Source organism: Mauremys reevesii, unplaced genomic scaffold (genome assembly GCF_016161935.1).
Source record: "Mauremys reevesii isolate NIE-2019 unplaced genomic scaffold, ASM1616193v1 Contig68, whole genome shotgun sequence".
Classification (NCBI taxonomy): Eukaryota; Metazoa; Chordata; order Testudines; family Geoemydidae; genus Mauremys; species Mauremys reevesii.
Window position 1 is genome coordinate 251,808 of NW_024100882.1, and position 21,411 is coordinate 273,218.

At 42.3% G+C, this 21,411-nt stretch overlaps 1 long non-coding RNA gene across 1 annotated transcript; it reads right to left on the bottom strand.

Annotated features, from left to right (window-relative positions):
* Nucleotides 1-3,681: 3,681 nt before the first annotated feature.
* On the bottom strand, nt 3,682-21,062 carry LOC120394581. Its single transcript, XR_005592347.1, has 5 exons — nt 21,039-21,062; nt 19,986-20,006; nt 18,996-19,016; nt 17,741-17,761; nt 3,682-3,702 (listed from the first exon to the last, which is right to left on the bottom strand). It is a non-coding gene; the product is annotated as an uncharacterized LOC120394581 (long non-coding RNA).
* Nucleotides 21,063-21,411: the final 349 nt, after the last annotated feature.

Genomic DNA, 21,411 nt, shown 5'->3' on the forward strand with positions numbered 1-21,411 from the left:
TGCTTCTAGTTTTTTAATGTCTGAATATGTTTTTTGATTACCAGGAGAGATGTGAATTCTGTTACCTGAATGGATGAGAGTCCATGTCCAGTCTGAAATCAAAGTGAGAAACAACAGACATTGAATTCAAAGAGGCACATATTGCTGATTTTCTGCCTTTGGGCAGCAGAAATGCCCCAGGTTGAGGATAGCTGAGAATGTCAGACACAGTACAGAATGATTTACTTGTGCAGAAAATAGAAAGTAAATCACGCTAATGGTACACACACAGAGTGTGGTTATTGTATTGTTTGGGGGACCATTTGTGGCTCTTGTAGAGTCACCAGGTCTTTTGTATGCTTCACTCGCTCAGCTTCAGACAGAGACAGCAGACCACTAGGAAATATGTGTGGTGATGCTGGCAGTGGGGAGCTACATAGTCTCTACCAGGAGCTGCTGTCTTCCCTGCTATGAGAGAGATGAAAATGGGCTGCAGCAACAAGGGAGATAGAAGAGGAATATAAGAGAAAGGCCTGCTCCCTCCAAATAACCTAGAGGGGAGAGAGTTTAAGGGTGGTGAGGGGAAGAGTGGATGAGACATAAAAAAAATATCATTGCACAAAGATAACCAAAGTAAACAGATGTTTGTTTGATAATGTACCTGTACTTACTGATATTTCAACTGGGCGACACCCTTCAAAGTCTAATTGGCTTAGACCTGCCAGCTCTGTGGGATTTCAGATGGCCCCTGATTTGCCAGGTCTATGGGATTTCCCCATAAGCCATAGGTTTTCAGATATTTCTATATGGTAACCCCACTCTGATTGGCGACCTGCCCATCTCCTCTGCTTGCAGACAGTCAGAGCTGAAACTTCATTTCTATTTGCATCTCTTTTCCAGCATGGAACTGAATTGACTTTTACATTCAAAGAATCAACACACACTTACCCAGTTCTACTTTGAGTTCATCTGCAAAGAAAAAAAAAATTCTTAAATGACACCCCTTGTGAATTTCAGTTGAGTTAGCAAGCAGATATTATACCTCTCCTGAAAAGCTTCTAATCTGACATCCCTCAGCAACTCCACTGCAAAAGTCCAAACCGGACTCATCCCCCATTGTAAAAAGTAACAATAAAACCTGTCACTGCAATAAGAGAAATCCTGATCATTGTCACTGCTTTAGAGATGCTCCACACTGCCTCTTTCTGGAGTCCAAACACAAAGCATGAGACTAATTAAAAGATTATTAGGAAAAATATGTTTGCTCCTATAACTCTAACAGGGAACCTGCACAGCTTTTTATATATCGTTTACCAGTATAGTCAGTTTAACAGAATTGTACTGAAGGAGAACCAATTTAAAGTTACTTTTTTTACCTCTTTTGATAGTCTTCTCTTCTTGTAGTCATTTGTGAGTGTGCGTGTATGTAATGGGTTAACAAATACTCACAAACATTACTTTTTAGCAACTCCCAAAGTTTTCAATATGAAACACCCCATATATTCCACCTGCCAAACACACTCCCAACTGTTGTCCCTATGCCCAATACCAAATCAGACCCGTCTCCCAGCCATAACAGACCTTTGAATAAACCTCACCCCATGAAGAGGAAACCCCAAAGCTTCTCTTAGCATGGAAATTGTTCTCACAAACCATCCGTCCAATCTCCTAGACCCTTTTTATCAACACACTGACAATCATCAAATAAAAAAATATCATTGCACAAAGATAACCAAAGTAAACAGATGTTTGTTTGATAATGTACCTGTACCTACTGATATTTCAACTGGGTGACACCCTTCAAAGTCTAATTGGCTTAGACCTGCCACCTCTGTGGGATTTCAGATGGCCCCTAATTTGCCAGGTCTATGGGATTTCCCCATAAGCCATAGGTTTTCAGATATTTCTATATGGTAACCCCACTCTGATTGGCGACCTGCCCAACTCCTTTGCTTGCAGACAGTCAGAGCTGCTGCACATGCTTAGAGACAGCCTCTTCCCTCAGCAAATGAAGAAGGCTTCTCCCTTCCCATCTCCCTGTACCAAAAAATGGAAGTGCTCCTGAAGTCCTCAGCCCTTTCATCCCTGTGCCTGCTAGAAAGGTGTCAATCCATGCTGGCTTTGCTACTCTTCTCCCCTCTCTAGCTCCACTAAGTCCCTTTGGTCAGGAGTGGAATTGAACAGTTTCCCTCTCTACCAGCCCCCAAAGACATGCAGGTGCACCCCTCAGGCCAAACCAGTGTAGCAGGCTATGAAGGGGGTCCTACATCCTTCAGATTAACAGGAGTGTGTGTCTTTCCCTCCCCAGACCTCAAGGGGGGAAGGAGGGTGGTGGTGGAGAAGACTCAATTGACAGGTACACCAAAAAATCAGCCAGGGTAATAAACAGTTCATATTTTGAATGTGGGACACCCACACAGTCACTTTCTCAAAGGGTGTGATTTTACTGCCATTGTTGATGTCATTGGCAAATTTCAAATCACATAATTGGAGACACGTTGTCAGGGACTAACTCCTTTCAAAGACATGTTAGGACTCATTTGGGGTGAAATTCATCTCTGGACAGCGAGCAACACAAGGATTACACAACACAAGATACTCACATATGCCCTATTTTGAAGATATGGGGACGCATAGCCCATTACATACGAGAGATTTTCACCCAATGGGAGCAGGAATTGGTCTGTAGCATTCATATGTCCATACTAGCAAATGTTATCAAAATAATATTCTAACAACAATAAAGATCCTTCAGTTCCCGTATTTCTGACAGTGAGAACTTCATTTCTATTTGCATCTCTTTTCCAGCATGGAACTGAATTGACTTTTACATTCAAAGAATCAACACACACTTACCCAGTTCTACTTTGAGTTCATCTGCAAAGAAAAAAAAAAGAATTTCTTAAATGACACCCCTTGTGAATTTCAGTTGGGTTAGCGAGCAGATATTATACCTCTTCTGAAAAGCTTCTAATCAGACATTCCTCAGCAACTCCACTGCAGGAGTCCAAACCAGACTCATCCCCCATTGCAAAAAGTAACAATAAAACCTGTCACTGCAATAAGAGAAATCCTGAGCATTGTCACTGCTTTAGAGGTGCTCCACACTGCCTCTTTGTGGAGTCCAAATACAAGGCATGAGACTAATTAAAAGATTATTAGGAAAAATATGTTTGCTCCTATAACTCTAACAGGGAACCTGCACAGCTTTTTATATATCGTTTACCAGTATAGTCAGTTTAACGGAATTGTACTGAAGGAGAACCAATTTAAAGTTACTTTTTTTCCCTCTTTTGATAGTCTTCTCTTCTTGTAGTCATTTGTGAGTGTGCGTGTGTGTAATGAGTTAACAAATACTCACAAACATTACTTTTTAACAACTCCCAAAGTTTTCAATATGAAACACCCCATATATTCCACTGCCAAACACACTCCCAACTGTTGCCCCTATGCCCAATACCAAATCAGACCCATCTCCCAGCCATGACAGACCTTTGAATAAACCTCTCCCCATGAAGAGGAAACCCCAAAACTTCTCTTAGCATGGAAATTGCTCTCACAAACCATCCATCCCATCTGCTAGACCCTTTTTATCGACACACTGACAATCATCAATCTCTTCCGTATTGATAGTTCCACATCTCCCACAAATAATATCCATCCAGACCATCCTCAAAGCAAGATAAGTAAATGGGACTTAACTGTTTTCTTTCTGGAGTCTTTCTGAAAAAGAAAAACAAATAGAAAACCATGTTCGTAACTCTGTATTTCCAATTTTGTCTCCATAGCATACAGAAATAATTTAATATCCAGAACCAAGACAATTTTTGGTAATTAATAAAATATTGTAAGTATAGAAATAGTACAATGCAAGAATCAACGCCAATGGTACTTGGATACCACGGCGGATTCCTAGATTCCAAAGCCAGAAGAAACCACTGTGATCATATAATCTGAACCCTGGGATAAGACAGGCCACATAATTTCCCTCAAATAATTCTTAGAAACCCTTGGCAAATTTTTCCAATGGTTAATTACTATCATCATTAAAATGTACTTCTTATTTCCATCCTGAATTTGTCTAGTTTCAGCTTATAGCCACGTAACCATGTTATACCTTCCTCTACTAGATTGAAGAGCTGATTAGCAGAGAAATGCATAAGACGATCCAATGGAAGTTGAAATTGGGCAAATTCAGAGAGGAAATTAGAGCTGACTGGGAATTTTTTCAATGAAATGTTTTTTAGTTTTAAATGCTGATTTATCAAAACTGAAACTGAGAAATAGTGTTCTGCTCACTGAAACTGTGAATCAAAAAACTTTTCATAAAAGAAAGTTAGAGATTTAAAAAACATCCCATTTCAACATTCTTGTACTGAGAAGATTTGAATTTGAATATTAAAGTAAAGATATGTATTTTGTTTAGAAATTTTAGTAAATATACACTAAAACAGTTTTGTAAACACTTCACATTCAAAAAAAAAGAAAAAAATCAAATTTATCACAAGACGCTTCAATTGACATAAAGTGAACTGAGTGGGGGCACGAGGCTTTTGGTTTGTGAAACATTTCAAGATTTCAACTGTTCATACTGATTCAGGATGGGAAAATGTTTTTAAATGTTGAAAACTCTAATGGTACAGAGAAACCATTTTCCACCCAGCGCAACTACTAATAGAATAAAATACAAGAGAATACATTGATAAAGAGCTGTTTGGCATATGATACCATTTGAAAATGTTTGTCCTAGCTCTTGTGAGGAGAGGATGGAGGGCATGAGGTGAAAAAGTAAAAAATGTGTCCCCACCTTCTCTCACAGCCCATCATCACCTTTTCATTTTTGTTAAGAGCAGGAGTGTCTGGTTTTACACATTATGATGACATGAATAGGAAAGTGCTGATGCCTTCAGCCTTTTCATCTTAGTGCTATGCTAGGAAGGAGACAATCCATGTTGGTTCTGCTACTTGACTCCCTTCCCTTGCTCCACCAAGCCTCATAATGGAAAGACTTATCATTACCAGCCCCCAAACTCATGGGGGTGGGGGAAAGAGATTCATGGCTGCACCCTTCAGGGGAACACCATGATCAGGGTGACTTGGCTTGCAGGGGCTCCAACACCCCTGAAGCCTGGAAGGAATGTGTGTCTCTACCATCCCCAGACCGCAAAGCAGTGTGGAGAAGAGATAATTGAGAGATATAGTAAAACAAAACAAACAAACAAACAACCAGAAAGAGTTCTAGATGGTCTATATTTTGTCAGCAGGACACCTAAACACATTCAAAGGGTGTGCTGTTCCTTTAATTATTAAAGTCAATGGCAAATTGCAAATCATATAATTGATGACACATTGTCAGAATCTTACTCCGCCTATATCAAAGACATGTTATGACTGATTTAGGGTGAAATTCATCCCTGGAGAGAGAAGGACTAGACCTGTGCAGCACAAGGTACACACCTATGCCCTATTTTGAAGGGCTAGCTGGGATTTAAGTGATGAATAACCCATTCCACAGGGGAGATTTTTCACCCGATGAGAGAAGGAATAGCGCTATAGCACTGATTTGTCTATCCTAGCAAATTTTAGAAAAATAATATTCTAACAAGAAAAATAATTCACTTCTGGTGTTCGTAACTGTGAGAATTTAATTTCCATTTACATCTCTTTTATTTTGAGCATGGAACTGAATTGACATTTACATTTGAAAAGTGAATGCAAAACTTACCCACTTCTATCTGGAGTTCATCTTCAAAGCAAAAATAACTTTTTAATATTGACATTGTTTTAATTTCTTTTGGGTTAGTGAATATTATGCCTCTCCTTTGAGGACTGAGAGGTCAGATATGGAGTGAGCCAGATTAACGGGGGGAGGGATAGCTCAGTGGTTTGAGCATTGGCTTGCTAAACCCAGGTTTATCAGCTCAATCCTTGAGGAGACCATCTGGGGCAAAAATTGGTCCTGTTAGTGAAGGGAGGGGGCTGGACTCTATGACCTTCTGAGGTCCCTTCCAGTTCTAGGAGATTGGTATGTCTCCAATTATTACCTTTTAATGGCATGCCTATCACAACATGTGGGGTACCTCATGCAGTGCACAAAATGCCTCAATGACAACTGTGTGGGTGAAACCAGACAATCACTACATTCTCAACTGAATTCACACAGAAAAATGATGAAGATAAAGACACCTTACCACCTGTGGGTGAACATTTTTTACTAAACAATCCCTCCATATCTAACCTCCCAGTCTTCGCCCTCAAAGAAAACCTGCATAACACCTTCTAAAGATGAGCCTGGGAGCTTAAATTCATAACTTTGCTAGGCACTAAATGTCCTGGTCTTAATAAAGACACTGGATTTATGGCTTATTACAAGAATCTTGATAGCGTTAAGTTCAATGCAATATTAAAGGAGCTCGCAGAGCAGGTTATTAATATGCGGTACATCAGTTTGTTGAAGGAAGCGAATACTGGATGTACAACAGACATTACTCTCCTTGAAACTCCCCTCCAAATCCCAATTGAGAAAGGCGTAAAGCAAGGTGATACGATTTCACCGAAACTATTTACTGCCTACCTTGAAATGGTCATGAACAAGATCAATTGGAGGAGTGGTGTTAATATAAATGGAGAATGATTTTCTCATCTCAGATTCCCAGACGACATTGTACTAATTGCCGAAAGCACTAACCAACTGCAGAGCATGCTACAAAGACTCGACTAGAAAAGCAGTCAGGTCGTTCTGAAAATGAACTATTGCAAAACAAAATACATTCGATCAGACATCTTTTGAAAAGCCCGAATAACGTTAACAGGAGAAGAAATTGAAGAAGTGGAACAGTATGTATATTTGGGCCAAGAAGTTAATATGCGCCAAGACATGAACGGAGAACTCTTGCGAAGGATTCAGGCAGGATGGTGTGTGTTTAATTCCATCAAGAACATCCTCAAAGGAAAAAGTGACAAGACCACACATACAGATATCTTCAATTTAACAGTGTTGCCAGCCATGCTGTATGGCAGTGAAATGTGAGCATTGATGAAGAAAGAAGAACAGCAGCTGTCGGTAGCTGAAAGAGCAATGGAACAAGCTATGCTGGGAATTTCCCTTCTGGATCGTATCCCAAATGAAATGATTAGAGAATGCAGCAGTGTGAAAGATATTGTCATGGAAAGCAGATATAATAAGATACGATGGGCGGGCCACATAGCACAGTTCACGGACAATCATGTGGAAGTACAGAAAGAACTGACAGGGATTTGTAGGGGAACTTAATGCATGACAGTCTCTGTTAGCCAGAGTCTCTGTTAGCTGTAACCCTAATAACGCGAGATTTGTAGAAGCGAGGATTGTGTGAGGCGAGTGGAAAAGAACTGTGTGAGAAGTTGTTGTGACCTTGCACTGATAAAATATGTAGACTGGTGTCTTTTTAGAAGTAAGAAAAACAAGATATCAAGATGACCTATGTATAAACAAAATGCAGCTGTTTCTTATTATTGTCTGTAACAAAAGTATAAATGCTTGCTGTAATTGTTTACCTGTTGAGAGACCTGTCTAGGAAGGGGAGACCCTATGTCCTAGTGCACTCTCTCCCTGTTGTAGCTGCTAAACAGAATAAAGTATCTGACTCTGCTGCACCCAAACAAAAAAGCGAGAACTGAGTTTTTCTCTGACAGGGGGCTCGTCTGGGATAGCAACGCCTACTGAGACACAGGCAGCTGCTACGGATTGTTCCCCTTCAAACCCTATGGTGCCACAAGAGAGGTATGAGACCTTTTGAAATCTCTATTGGGGTGTCGGAGGAGGACTGTCCGTAGGGCCTTCTGTCTCTGTTGGGCTTACGCCATCTGAACTTATTGACTGTGCAGCAAGATCAGATGCAGAGTGGTATTGGGGAACGGTTTTGACACCTCCAACAAGGTTAGGTTGAAGCAGTGCTGGGGAACTGCTTGGTTGGCCAACAAGGTTAATGCATAGGGAAATGCATTAGGTAATGCATAAGGAAATGCATTAGGTATGCACCGGTGCTGAGGGTTTATTTACCGCCTCAAGAAGGGTTGTTATACCACCTCATGGTATTGGGTCCAGACATAAGGTACAGATGCATCGTGGTATTTGGAAATAAAGGCCTTGGTGTGTGTGTGTGTACACCAGTGTGAGTGACTGTTACCGGAAGACGTCCAGAGTACTCTGTGAAGAGAGAGCTCGTGACCAGGACTACTCTAACACAAGCCGGGTAACTAGAGGATCTTTAGAAGATCTGACCCACGGTGGGCTGACTCGGCCTGGCATCGTCTGGCAAGGAAGCTACTTGGGTCTAGGAGTGTATGAACCCATCTTTCCTCCCCCTTTCCTTTCTGTGTGGGCTACTGACAGTCTGATCATCTCATTGGACGCAATCAGAGTAAGCGGTACCGTCTCCCTGAGACTAGCCGACGCTCTTTGCTGAAGGGAGGTGTAGGAGAGTCATGGTCATCCTCGTTAGTCTCTCCTGTGTGAGTACCCTGTAGGGAGAGATCCTTCGTTTATGTGCCGCTAGCGCGGACAGGGCACCCTCCCTGTGTGTGTGAGTGAAAAATGGGGGAGGGACAGTCTAAGCATTCCACCTCACCCCCTAAGGGTATTTCATGTACGTACATTATGGTCCTACAACCTGCAGGTATTTAGACAATTGGAATCTTTACACGTGTGAAAATCCATCTAAATAATGCCCACTAGGAGGTACCTTTAATCTAGCTAAAAGGAGATTTTAATCACCAAAAAAGCCTCTGACAGTGTGAGCAATTTGTCTATTGAGGAAAGGAATGGGTTAATATGAAATTCAGCTTGGCCCAGAGATAAAGAGAAAGTTGCTCTGTGTTCAAGGTCAAGAATCAACACAGACCATGCTAAGTACAAAGAAAACTGCTTTCGGCCCCAGCTGGCTGTGAAAAATATAGACAGAGGCAAACCACAGGCAATACAAGTCACAGAATTGAGATTACATTTGCAAAGCTCCAGTGAGATCCAACAGTGTGCCTTTTGACCCCGGAGCCGGTGTGGCTTGGTGACACTGAAGAAGCCACAGGCAGCCGATCTGGACTGGAATCTCTGAAAGAGACACCGCAGGAGATTCCGGGGTGTAAAAGAACAGCCCTGCCAAGAGCAGAAGCATGTTGGAAATTCTGGACAAGCTGTATACAGGATAATCTCCCGTCCACCTATTCCTCTTCTCTGAACGTTATACACAGACGTGGCCAGTTCTGGACATGTGTGAGTATGAAAGTGGCTTAGGGCTTGGGGCATTAATGCTTTTCCTGAGTGATGTGGGAGCGTTCCCAACACTCTCCGTTGTTGTTTTATTATTTTATTAATGAAGCTTTAAAATTCAGTCATATGGTGTGTTTTCTTTATCTTCCCCCAACATCCTGCAGTGTCAGCCTGATCACCTGACATGAGGGATAGATTGGTAACAGAAATTTGTCACAGTTTGGTGAGCAATTGAGAAGGGGGGAGCCCTGCAGAATGTACACCATCTATTTGTTTTGCCCTTGTTATTTTATGTTACCTTTGCTTGGTACTGTTGGTGTTATATGCTGAGGATTGCATGATTAAAGGTGTGCCCACTCTCAGCTGCAGTAAGTTTGAGAACTGGAGAGGGGTTTAGCATTCCTCTCTCCACCCTGGTTGACCGGGAAGGGTGGCAGGTGGATCTACCCCCAGTCGTAGCAGGACTGGGCAATAGAGAAGTTGGAGAAAAGAGAGGAGATGTGTACTTGATAACTAGAATTGAGCAATTAAGAGCACAGATCATGAACCAGGCAGCAACTCAAACCTGCGCCCAGGGCAAGTTGCAGGCCTTGAGACAGGACTTCCAGGCAGAAAAGGAAGCACTGGCTAAGCAAGTACCGGTCCTTCAGGGACTTGTCAAAATTTAACCATTTGTGCTCAGCATATGCTGTAACAGCAGTGTGTTTGCTACAAGAGGAAATTGAATAGTTAAACGCCAAGGGCCATGCGTTTTTGCCCAGGTGGCAAGCCTCACGAGGGAGGACTCGAGTAGTCTTGTGAGTAAGAATGTTTAAGGAAAGAGACCAGGGAGGGTGGGGGCTAGTTGAGAAGCCCATCCTCCTAGCTAAACTGGTATTGGAACAAGCTGGTGCCCATGGAAGGGACGGTTCAGTGAGAAAAGCAGGATCGGGCCCAAGCGGGCAGGCTACAGACAGAGAGATTGGAAAACAGGTTGGAAAATTTTGAGGGTGTAGTGAAAGGAAGGGGTAAGTAAGTATAAGCATGGGGATTTCAAATACCCAGGACAATACTTGAAATGGTGATCTGAGTGGATAAAAGTGGCTGTTGGGAGACAAGCAAGTGATTTAAGGAAAGAGTGAGAAGTTAACTCTGTAGTTGCTGGAGGGAACAGCAGTTGAACTTTGTAAAAATGCTAAAGAGGAAAGTTCTTGGTGTCTTTAAAATGTTTGTAAATAAATCCAGGCAAATTTATCCAAGAAATTATTAGATTGCAATTATTTGGCTATGAACAATTTAGTTGAATTAGCTAAAGAAATGTATACAGTGCTATGTAATTAAAACTCTATTAGGCTCTAAGGGGCCACTATAAGTAGTGATGTTTTCTTTCAGTGTTTGAAAGCAGGAGTTAGAAGTAAAAAGTACAATTCTGGTAAAGTTAATTATGTCCCTTTTAAGGTACGAATCTTTAAGCTGTAAATAGCTTTGGATCCAGAAGCAAGCCAGAAAGCATCTGTTTTAATGCAAATTATCTAACTGATAAGGTAGAAGCCATTGAAACCTGGGCTGTCTATGAAACACATACAAGAAAATATGGGGTATTTCCTCTGTTTTGCCTGAAATCAACAAGGCTATTTGTATATACTAAGCGACGACTGACTGCCCAGAAGGATAGACCTCTGTTTTTTGTCTTTCAGATAATGAGAGAAAACTGATGCCAGCTGAACAGCATTTAATGTACCACGCATTTACTGGCACAATAGGAATTATGTTTTGTGTTCTATGTCCTGTCTTGTGGTGTTTGTCTCATGGCCAGAATTGTTGTGTTTAATATTTTTATAGGATAGTCTAATTTAAAATCAAACAGAAGGGTTAAATTAAAATGCAGATACTTGTTTTATTCAACTTGGAATACAAAGTGTTTGGATAAATCAAGAAAATGTGATATACTAAAGTCTAATACATTTCCTTAAGTAAGAAAAGAAACTTCATTGGCCAAATCTTTTAATTGAAAATTGTTGTTAAAATTTGCATACCAACAGTCTTTGGAAGCAGGAACATGAAAGGTTAACCCACTCTCCATATTGTACATGGGATCCTTCTGGCTACCTCAGATTTCTAGCCAGAGGGCTGGGGATGGTGGGAAGCTATTGGACTAGAGGTTGAACTCCTCAAAGTGGGTGTGCTTGTCCTGGCTTTTGCTCCAAAGCTCTGTAATAAGGTTATTTTAGTGGAAGGGTATATGTGGCATACACTGAATAATAAGACTAATGTACTGTATAATGGCAATGTTTATGTGTTTGTTGTTGGGGAAAAATGTATGAGTAAAAAGTGGAAGTTTCCTTTCTAGGTTAAAAGAAGCCAAGAAAGAGAGAAGGAAAAGAACAGAATGAATTAACTGGAAAAAAATAGCTAGTATGCTCAGTCTAAAGATAAGACACTGGCCCCATTCAAGGACACTGCTCACAGCTAAGACTTGGCTGACAACCAAGAAAAGAGGGGGCGTGAATGTGCCCAAGCAGCTATGAGATCTGCAAAACACTGCCAGGCACTAATGAAATGTGTTAGGTTTCTTTTCTCACAGGTAAAGAAGCGCTGCCCAAAGACCCTAGCAGCCCTGCCACTTGTTGGAACCAGGAAACTGGGTCTACATAAAGGTCCATCAATGAAAGACTGCCCTGGCTCCATGCTGAAAAGGCCCTTATTAAGTCCTGCTGACTACCAACACCACTGTGAAGTGCCAAAGACTGACTGCTTGGACCCACGATTCTCACTGCAAAAAGACCCCTCCACCTCGGGAGGATTCTCCTACTGATGATTAGCCTATTTCTCCATCTAGCTTTGCTGTGCCTTCTGGACAGCAGAGAAAAAGGACAAGGTGAAGTGCTAGTAACCTCTCCCTTGTCCACTGACAGACCTACTGTGCCTTTGGATTTTTCTAGAAGAAGCAAAACCATTACAGGGTGATGTGCTGGTAACCTTTCCCCTGTAGGATGCTGAACCATGACTGTTTCGGTAAAGAAGAAGGAACACTCACTTCACTGAAATTGCCAAAGTCCAGGAATTCCTGACTAGAAAGGACATTAAGAACTGATCCTGGTGAAAAAACAAAGAATTATACACTGGCAGGAAGAAATTTGTGGGACCCATGCTTGGGAATGTGGTATTGATTGGATTTTGGGGTTTATTCTACAGGCTGCACCCTGTGTTCTGGATAAATCCTTCAGCATGTATTGCTCTTCCTAATTGGATTTTAAATGACAAGTACCAAAGGCACCTTGTTGCCACTGCCCTGCCATCTCCTCCATTACACTATTACCCCCGTAATACATCCAAATACAGACAATGCCATCTATTTGATAAAACCAATGGCCAACGCCTTCACACTTTAGTGATTTATTTAAAGATTGTTTGGAAAAAAAGAAAAAAATATGTTAAAGTTCAGGATATCCCATATAAGCAAACAATTGAGTGGAGAATAAATGGATCAGTGGAAATAGAAATCTATGATATCACTACAAATGAACCCCAAGAATCTGTAACTGAAATTGATGGGTTCTATAGTGAAGTAGATATGATGGCTATTCCTGGAATTTGTACTGTGTTACATAAAAGAAGCCCTTATTGTTATTTGGTCACCCAATTAGTGATTAATTAAACAAATACCCAAAGAGTTTGTTCTGCCACTGGAAATTTTACCTGTATTGAAACCATTCCAGTAACTAATAATGTAACCTGTACCCTATTGCAATACACCCCCTCCTATGCTATTAATGTTAATGCTTTTTGAAAGTACCTGAGAATAGTTAAATAACAGATGTGATATAGTACTACACCAAAGAGAGAGATATTAGGATATCAATGGACTGTGATTAATACAACACTAGGGACTGTCAAATTTACATTGCCCTTATCCAGTTTCCAGATCACCTCTACATACCCAAATTGCTCACAAGGGGCTGCCATTAGATTAGCACAACAGAGGGCCTGGGTGATTTCCTCTGGAAGAAGAGGGACTTGACCGGATCCCTATGGGATGGGGCCAATAGTGCAGCAGCCATTTGGAATATTCTTAAAAGCCAAGAACATGATGAGAAATTGGGCCAACTAGAAAATGCCACTAGCCTTATTTCTGGAGCTCAGCTAACCCAAGTACAGGCTGGAGTTGGTGAGTTACATGTTATTTCCGCCCTTAGTTCTATGACCCAGAAGTTACTGACAGAATATCACTGAGGCTGGGAAGGCATTGCAGTGGGATATAGTATGTTTAGAAATTCAGGATTTCCTGAATGACCAGCTGATGGCCATTTGGAGTGATCTTGAGCATCAGACTTGGCCCACTGCCCTTACAGACACATCAGGAACCATCTGATCTGTGGTCAGGGAGACATACTTGGACACTTTCTGAGAGGAAGTGTGGACATTCACAGTGCTCCTTCCAAGCATCTGGACCGGTTAGGGGGGGGGTGGGCTCCCACATACCGAATCCTGATGGGTCCATGGGGAGGATGCATGTGGGACTGGATTATTCACTGAGACATCTGGGAGATTAGACCACCTGGTATACCTAACTGATTTATAGTCAGTGCCCCTAGAATAACACCCGACATTTCGATAGAAATAGGGAGTCAATGGACTTTTTGGCTGTTAGAACCCCTACAGCTTCAGTGTATCCATAAACTGAAGCCAGGGGAAGCTGTCACTGTTCATGACAACATTTTTGGAAGGGTAAAGGACAAGGAACTATCCTGACAGGACACTTACTTTTTCAAGATAATGATAGCTGTGTGTATGTTAAAACCACCACATTGCAAGATATACATTTTAATCTCATTACCACTGCAGGCAATCATATTGTTTACTGGCCTGCAGATAGAATTTTGTAAGTAGCCTTAGGTTCCAGATACCCTTTAATTGGACCAGCTTAGTACCTGATCGATTTCAAAATTTGCTTTCATTGTTACCAGAGGTTCAAAGAATCTCTGAATTACAAGGGAAAATTCACATGCTGCAATACATATATCGAGTTGAAAAGTATGCCTTTCACACAGCTTATAGAATGTCTACTTTGTGTACTAAGTATGATGTATTGTGCTTTGTGACCAAAACTGTATAACAACCCCATCATATTATTGCTATGGAAATGTTGTTGCTTGTATTGCTATTAGTTAGCTTAGGATTATGTTGTTGTTGTAGTAAAGGATGTATGAAAAGTAATACCTTTCATGTCCATGCTAATCATGCATTGTCATTACATCCAATCAAAACCCCTAAAGTTGAAACATCTGATGTAGAATCTGAAATCCACGGCTTAATGCAAATAGAGGTTTGAAAATATTTGTTGTACTAGAAGTACAAAAGGGGGGGGTGTGGAACTGACAGGGATTTGTAGGGGAACTTAATGCATGACAGTCTCTGTTAGCTGTAACCCTAACAATACGAGATTTGTAGAAGCGAGGATTGTGAGAGGCAAGTGGAAAAGAACTGTGAGAGAAGTTGTTGCGACATTGCACTGATAAAATATGTAGACTGGTGTCTTTTTAGAAGTGAGAAAAACAAGATATCAGGATGACCTATGTATGAACAAAATGCAGATGTTGCTTATTATTGTCTGTAACAAAAGTATAAATGCTTTTTGTAATTGTTTACCTATTGAGAGACCTGTCTAGGAAGGGGAGACCCTATGTCCTAGTGCACTCTCTCCCTGTTGTAGCTGCTAAACAGAATAAAGTATCTGACTCTGCTGCACCCAAACAAAAAATCGAGAACTGAGTTTTTCTCTGACAATCATTACTGAGTGGTATCCGCAAGAACAGTAAAGACCACCTGGTCAGCCTCCAAGAAGATGGGAAGATGACAGTTTGAACGTTTCAAATGAACGTGAAAAAGAAAGGCAAGAATGCGAGAAGAATGGTGGATGTGTTGTGATCGGCGCAGTCTTAATGACAGCTGAAGACAGAGCGATCCCGGTGATCCAGGTGACAAGAATCTGTAACCTAATAATCTCCCTTTTTATCGACTGCACAAATGTTTATGGGACATTTCACTTTGAATGGTCTCTTACAGTGTGTGTTAACCACTTATGCTAAACAATTTGTTACACCTTGTATTTAGCTGTGACGCTCTGGGTAGGTTTCCTAGACCTGAGGAAGAGCTCAGTGTAAGCTCAAACGCTTGTTTCTCTTGCCAATAGAGAACTCGGAGGCAGTTTTGGTCCTGAGTCTGCAGCTGGTTCTAAGTGGGTGAAACCTGCAACCCTGCAGGGTCCAGCTGATCGCAGTGGAAATCTGCACAAGTGTGAAGGTCGACAGCAGAGATTAAATTGCAGGATAGGGGACATAGGGGGAGAAAATGAAGGAAGAGACTATCTCTTGCCACAACCTGAGGAGGTCTGGAGCCAAGTAGGTGCGATGAATGCAGGGCCAGCTCTAGGTTTTGCCGCCCCAAGCAAAAATATTTTGGCTGCCCCCACCCCCGCCCTGGGCTCTCACTCCCCCCACCAGTGCCCTCCCCCACCCGCACCCCCTGCCGCCCCATCATTGGGCTCTCCCCCCTACCCACACTCTCTGCCACCCCACCCCAGCCCTGGACTCCCAGTCCGGCACTGGCAGGGTCAGGGTAAGCAGTGGGAATCCTGGGCTGTGCCTCAGCCCAGGGTCCCGCCATGACAGGGGGCTGAGGAGATGGGGTGGGGCAGCCCCAGAGGGAGCAGAGCCCCGGAGAGTGGGATGCGGGTCCCGCATGGCAGCGCCCCACCCTCTATGGTGCCTCTGCTGCTGCTGCTTCTGGCCAACCTGCCGCAATCCCTGGGCGGCTCAGGCCACTTCGCCCAGCCCCGGCTGCAGCGCTGGGAGGCGGCCGCCCTGCGGCATCTGCAGGCGGCTCCATGTGCCCCGTGGGGCAGCTCTCAGCCTGAGTGTCCCCCGCTCAGAGCCTGCCTGGCTCAGCCACAAGGTGCGGGCATTGCTCCTCCGGGGCGCGAACCGCAGCGGCCCCACGGTGCCCTCCACGCACAACATGCTGCTGCTGCCAGTGCCGGCTCTAGGCTTTTGCTGTCCAAAGCAAAAATAATAATAAAAAAGGTATCTGAAATGCCGCCCTGAAAATGTGCTGCCCCAAGCACGTGCTTGGTTTGCTAGTGCCTAGAGCTGGCCCTGGATGAATGTGGATTTTCTGTAATATTTCATGACAGATACGTGTGGGAGTGACTCATTTGACTTGGGATTGCTACTCAGTGGGTGCAGAAGAGTTAACATGCTGCTCCTGGGGCAGAGCAGGAGACATGAGTGTGTGAGTCATGTAACTGTCTTGAGTGATATGAACGGGTCACTGAAGACAGGCTGAAACTGACCCATATCAACGGAGGATCCAGGAAGGCAAGGGTAACCCCAATGATTGGCATCTAACAACTGGAAGTTCCAGCAGGTGGAACATGTGAGCTCTGCATGGCTTTGCAGAGGAGGACTATCAATCAAGAGTTGAAAAGGGGTGAGGATAAGATCTGGCTTTTATAGAGACACAGGAGCTCATCTGGGACTGGGAGACAACAGGAAGAGATACAGAGAGGAAACCAAGCAGCAAGTTCAATGGAACCCTGGCTTGGCCAGTTTGGATGTCTTAACCTTTGCATCTCTATACTAGCCTAACAACTTCCAGATGTCATGTTCCAGTTGACTAATAAACCGATCACTGCAAATACTTGCTGAGGTGCTGACAGAGTCCATCTTAGTTGAACTTGGTGGCCAGATCTCTTGGTGTGAAATAGGAGTGCTGGAGCCTGTAGCTTCAGTCTTGGAGGCACTGAAGCCACGTGGCCTGCCCTTCTGGAGCAGTCCTTTGGGGGTCTGGCACATTAAAGGGTGCTCCCCAGAGACTATGCCGTTTGTGGCATAGCACAGATACTGTAAATCACTGACTCTAGTTAATTCACTTAAAAGCTAATCTAGGCCCACAATGCAGGGCATCTCTCTTTAACATAAGGTATGAATTTAAAGCTCTATAGCTGTTCTGGGGTAACTCCCCCATGGAAACTCTTTTTCCAGAAAAGGGGCCTTTTCCAGTTTAGCTTAATCCACTTCCAAAATAGAGCAAGCTAACCTAGAAAAAAGACATTTTTCCCTCCAAAACAGAAGTGTCCAAATGAGGAGTTTTTCTGGAATAATTATGCCAGTCAACCTCCCCATGTAGACAAGTCCAAAGAATAATTGTTTTTCTCATCAACAGATTGAAAACTCTTCACCCTGAGCAATACTTTATTTTATGTATCTGAGTGGAAACTTGTCTGACTCCACTACACCCAACACATAAGTTTTACAGATTCCCTGTGCAGTCAGTCACATTAAGCCTTCTCTGTACATATGCCTGTGGCAGGTGCTTAGCAGGTCCCTAGTATGTCCCTGCCTCCTTTTTACATACAGGGCACCACTGAAGGTCACACACCTCCCAAGTTGTGAAAGTGAGTAAAATGTTATTGTTATAGTGAAGGTACATAGTTCTCCTACGAATGTAACTGTCCCAATATAAATTCAGACTTACCCTTTGTACTGTCCTTTCCTTCTAGAAAAGAAAAAAAACCAAAAACAACCTTATGTTTAAGTACATTCACACACCACTTCTAATAAAACATAGGCAAACAAATACCATGACATACTGCATCTAGTAGAGATTCCAGACATTGCCAAGTAAATAATAATAATTAATATCAAGTTGCAAAAATTTCCTTGACCTGCCCAACTGCATGAATTGAGGTATTGTAACACCTTAGGCCTTGGCTTGACCACAGAATGTCATTTGTCTCCTTGTAAATCTATTGAAATGAACTTGCATCCACACACAAAAGTACTTCAATCCACTGTGGGGAGCAGTAGGTAACATCACAAATTGTCCTTCAGTCTTCAAGGCTAAGTATGGAATTGTTTCAGTGCTGATGTGTTTGGAGCTACATGCACAAATGTTGCAAATAGCCCTCCATACCACACGGGGTGGCATTAGTCATTTGGCTTCACAGGTGCCTTATCTGGTGAACCTCCAACAGTTCACTGGCTAAGAATCCCCTCCTACCCTCACTGGCCATACCCCTAAGCCATCCCTACCTCCACTAACAGTCCCCTGCTTCCACTAATGTCCCTCCCACCACTCTCAAACATGAAATATCACAGGGAAGGGTGGGGGTTGTAGAAGCCCATAATAATGTGACCCCTGAACTGCCCTCCCATTTGTGACACCTGCAGGTCTTTGAGGAACCATGGGAGGAGAAAGGGCTAACTCACGTACCTGCCCTCTCTGGGGATGCAATGCAGGGGGGAAGGAAAGAAGGACCCATGCTCAGTCATGTACTGGTTGTTCTGTCTAGGTGCGCAGTTAGTGCACAGCAAGTTTTGATGTAAATCCACAGTGCAATAGCCGGCCATGTATTAAATGTCCATGTACACCCTGCTGCCGCACACTAACAGTCCCCTAGTGGACACTGAACTGCTCCTGCTTCAAAGCAGAGCACGTGAAAGCACATTAGGAAGTCATTAGTGTGCCACATGGACAGCTAATGCACTATTGGTTTACACCACAGCTTGCCAAGCACTAACTGTTCATCCAGACACACCCTAGGTTGCCAACCTAGGTTGACACACTGTCTTCTATACAATCCACCTAATTCTCCTCTGCCAGGCTGAAAGCACCTCAGGGATGGGACTGTCTCTCCTCAGCAGGACCAAGGATGCTATCCAAGGAAAAGAAAGACATAATGATAAAATCATCTCTGAGAGAAAATGGTATGACATCAAAACAGACTTACTGTCAACTATCTCAGACATTTCTGAAAAAGAAAAACATCCAAATGTTTAGATTTTTACACATTATTTTCAAATGTATGCTACAGGATAAAATGACTATCCTTGGGAGGTTCTAAAAGGGGCAAAAGAGATGGTGGATGCACATCCCAGTTTCCTGAAATCCCACACATTTTGGAAGCATCAGTTAGAAACCAGAAACTGAAATTAGTGTTGATCAAAAATTCTCTCTTGAAACTGTTTTTCAGTGGAAGATTGGGTTTCCAACAAAATGATTTTTTTCAGAGTATCTGCTTAACACAGAAGACATTGATTAGTGAAAAAAAACAAACACAAATATTTAGTTTTAACAGAAAAGTGAAATATTTTGGAGGAAAATTGGTGGGAGTTGTGATTCGGTTACTTCATGTCCCCATATTCTTATATGGTCTGAGTTCCCCCACTGGATTATACATACCAAGATACACAATGGTCAATGAGACCATTATGCACAGGCTCCACTTACCAAGAGAGTGACCATGGTTCATCAGAGGAGATCTAGTCTATAGAGGTGAAATTTTCTGTGGAAAAAGTGCCATTTGGAACCACCGCTACCTGAGACCCAACACAAGACAGGGTTTATCAAATGTGATGTGGCAAACCCTACACAGTGTTAGATCAGAGCCACTGCTGCTCTAACCTACACCAACTAGGGAGGGGCCCTATAGGGCTGGAACACGGGCTCTGCCATTCCCTCAATGCACACTCTTGCTCTCAACAAAGCCCTTACACCATTGGCTGTACAAGCTGGCTGTGCAGCCAGGATAATTACCTCTGGGGCCATATACCTTTCTAATTTACTACGGGCGAACTAATCAGGATGGAAAGAAAACCCAGCAGAAAACAAATGGCTCTTGCTTCATTTTGAGTAGTGACATCTGAAAGTAACTACACAGGATCACTCCTAGAGTGTTATTCTGTTTGGTGTCAATGTTCAGAAAGCAATGGAAACTTACCCTCCCTTTCTTGGACATGGTCTGAAAGAAAAATCACCAAATCATCTTTACAATTTTCTCACAGACATTGCTTTCAACTGAGATGCAATTCCCAGGGTGAAAAATTGCTGCACATGCATCCCCCAGCTCTCACTGCCGAACCTTCTCATTCTACCGCACCCCTTGATTCATCATGATCCAGCTCCCCTCACTGGAAATGTAGAATCTCTCACCAGAAATACAAGTGGAAAATCGACCTCAGACCTACAGTAACCCTGAACCTCCCCACCCCCTTTTCTCACTGCCACAGGGACTCCAAAACCCCATTGTGGAGTACACAAAAACACAACCAGTGTTAGACATGATGCAGACTTCCACCACTACCAGGTGTGCAGTGTTATCCAACCAATAGGGAGTAAAATCTGATCAGATATTAACCAAATTCTGAGAATACAACAGACATATTCAGCAGATTTCAGAATATTCCTTTTTTTCTTACCAGAAAAATTTTCATTTATTAATCTTAGAAAAAAAATCAGTGTGCAATCTCTTCACTATGTTAATGAACCCTTCAAATTAACTTCAGCTTCTGAAACAATTCACTCATTAATCACTGCACTGTGTGTTTCACTAAAAACACTTCTGAGTGATAGACTATTTTTGGGGGGTAGTGCAGGTGAGATGAAATCCCACATGGATCATTGTTGTCGATCCTCTACAGTTCAGTTTCTGCCCTCAGTTACATTGAAGCATAGGTGAGTCTGAGGGTAGAATGTGGCCCTCTCAATGTAACTGTTCAAACAGGAATGAAAATTTACTCATTTCTATTTTGTGTGTATCTGTATAATAAAAAAAATATTTTTAGTGTGTGCATATTTTTCCAGATTTTGTGGATTGTTCAATGGAATTTTCAAGAAATTAGTAGATAATAAATCTACTAAGCAATAACATATCCCCATTAAACAGTGTAGTGGGAGAGACTCAAGTACAAGCAAAATAAAAAACATTTGGGACTGTTTTTGTGGCATAACATTATTTTCGCTTGTAACTGTTAAAAAGCCAATTCAAACTTACCTGGTTTCCATTTTTTTGAAACTAGACAAACAAACAAAACACAGACTGTCAATGTGCAATGAAGTCAGGAGGAAATAAGTGTAACAACATTTATATAAAACATTTCTTCTTTCAGCGGTAAAATATTAGAAGTAGATATGTAGATATTCTTTTATTTAACTCTTCTGTTAAGAAGAATTGCCTTCCCTAGAGTGTATAAACACAAAATGCTAATACTTATTATAGCAGACCACAAGGTCTCCTTTAGTTAAGGTTTAGACCAAGTTTCTGTTTATAGCTCTACTATGGTGACCAAATAGCAATTGTGAAAAATCTGGTTAAATAGTTGTGGGATAATAGGTTCCTATGTAACACAAAGCCCTAATATTTGGAC